Below are 413 nucleotides of genomic sequence, written 5' to 3'. Positions count from 1 at the left end.
CTTACACCACAAATACTGACCAAATTACCGCGCAAGCTTTCTGGGTCAGGTGTACACGCTTACACACACACGGGGAGGGGGAGGGGAGGAAGGGGGAGGGCGGGAGAGGGAGGGGAGGAGGGGGGGAAGAGGGAGGGGAGGAGGGGGGAAGGGGAAGGGGGTGGAAGGGGGAAGGGAGGAAGAGGGAGGGGAGGAGGGGGGAAGGGCAAGGGGGAGGGGGAGGAGGAGTAAGTAACGGGGGAAGGGGGCATAGTAACGAAGGAAAAAGAAGTGATTGCCAACTTTTTTTTTGGGGGGGGGGCGGGGAGGTTATTCTACTTCATTTCGTTCTTTTGGATTTGAAGGAAAGCTTCAAAAAAGGAAAAGAGAAAATATGAGGATCAGGAAGAAACTGTTGAAAAGTCTTTTGTTTC

Source organism: Penaeus monodon, chromosome 28 (genome assembly GCF_015228065.2).
Source record: "Penaeus monodon isolate SGIC_2016 chromosome 28, NSTDA_Pmon_1, whole genome shotgun sequence".
Lineage (NCBI taxonomy): Eukaryota > Metazoa > Arthropoda > Malacostraca > Decapoda > Penaeidae > Penaeus > Penaeus monodon.
This window is presented reverse-complemented; position numbering follows the sequence as displayed.